This window comes from Arachis duranensis, chromosome 9, assembly GCF_000817695.3.
Source record: "Arachis duranensis cultivar V14167 chromosome 9, aradu.V14167.gnm2.J7QH, whole genome shotgun sequence".
NCBI lineage: Eukaryota > Viridiplantae > Streptophyta > Magnoliopsida > Fabales > Fabaceae > Arachis > Arachis duranensis.
This window is the reverse complement of record NC_029780.3, coordinates 84,068,094-84,069,919: the sequence shown is the minus strand read 5'-3', so window position 1 is coordinate 84,069,919 and position 1,826 is coordinate 84,068,094.

The window sequence follows — 1,826 nt, the reverse complement described above, 5'->3', positions numbered from 1 at the left end:
TCAATTTCGGTAGAAACATAAAAGTATAGAAAGGAAGATAGTGTAGATCAATTGAGATACTATGACTTGTGGTAAGAAAAATGGTGGACTAGGCTTTAAAAATTTGAGGGGTTCAAAATCTTATGTTAGGAAAATAATGTTGGATAATTCGTTAAACACCTTCATTTTCTACTAGTAAGAGCTTCTAAAGGCAGATACTTGAAATACAACACCGTCATAAAAGCTGATACAGGAACTTTACTTTCTTGGAGTTGGAGAAGCATATTAAAGAGGAAGAGAGTTATGAAAAAAGGTTTTTTTTTTTTTGTAGAGTTAACTTTGATAATAATATATTTATTCTGAAAGATTTACGGGTCCCTTATAATAATCTTACTGCATTCCTCCAAATTTGAATGTGTTTGTAAGTGAATAAGAGCTAATATGGGTTAGGAGCAGTTTTTTGAAAAATCTCGTATAACCAAGTACCCTTAAACAAATATTTCTTGTAGAAATTAACTACCGCATTTTAGCAATTACACTAGATAAGGATGATGAAATTCAATGAACTCTCACTAAAAACATAATGAAGTTATGATATTTCTTCAGATTACAAGATAGTTTACCACTTTTACTATCAACCTTTGGTACTATAACCCCCTCTACTGCAGCAAAAATCTATCTGCCTTGATTTATGAAAAATGTGTACCTCCTTCCTCCCTCCTCCAAAATCAAGCTATTTTTGTAGAGGACTTTATACGAGAAGCTGTTGGTGGTTTATCTCTTTCATTAACAATTCGTGAGCGTACTTAGCCAATATAATGTCTCATTGTCGTCAACACGAGAAAATAGTAATCTATTGCATCATCAATTGTAAGGGAGTAAATCCCCATAATAGTCCCTGAGATTTGAGGCGTTACCCAATGTGATTCCTGAGATCTCAATTGCACCATTATAATCTTCCAGATACGGCTCCGGGCACCATAATAGTCCCTGGACAGTTTTCCGGTGATGAGTCATCAACAAGACGCTGATGTGGCCTCATTTTGCCACGCTGGATGGTGCTAACAGCTAGTTGAGCTGGCACAGTTTCAGTTTATACCTAATGTGGTCCCTCCCCCTATATTTAACCCTAAATTTCCAAAATGTTCAGTAATTTAATTTCTTCTTCTTCTTCGTTCTTTTTCCATTCTTGTTGTTGCTGTTGTTCCTGGAGCTGGAAGTGAATATCCATGATAGGTGGTAGAAGCACTAGAGTTGGAAGCTCTATTAGTTCACCGTGCAGTGGCCATCGAACGAGAACGCAAAGCAGGAGTAGAAGATCCGGGGTGCCGGAATGGTGCGATTGCGGCTGCCGGCCAGTTCTCAGGTAGTCTGGGACAGATTCAAACCCAAATAAACTATTTTTTGATTGTCCCAATTATAATGTGAGTTATCAGTAAAAGAGTCTCTTTATGGTCTGGTTATTGAGTTCGATTTCGACAAGTTCACCCATCTTTTATCTTTCTTCAAAAAATTTTGTTTTAATATAACAGAAAAAATTCATTCGGTTATTGTTGTTATCAATAGGATAAAAAAAAGTTTTAAATCTTTCTTTATAAAGAGTGTATAGAAAAACATAAAAAAAATAAATTTTTGTAAAAATTATAATTTTATTTTGTTTGAGTCATTTTAATCTTTAAATGGACAAATTTATTATTTAATTTAGCCCATATTTATTATAAGTTATTTATATATTCATAAATAATAAATTTATACCTTTTTATAAGTTTTTGAAAACGCTACTCGTTGTTGATATATTATAATACACACTATACGTACTAACTTATGTACATATATATTTTTTTTAT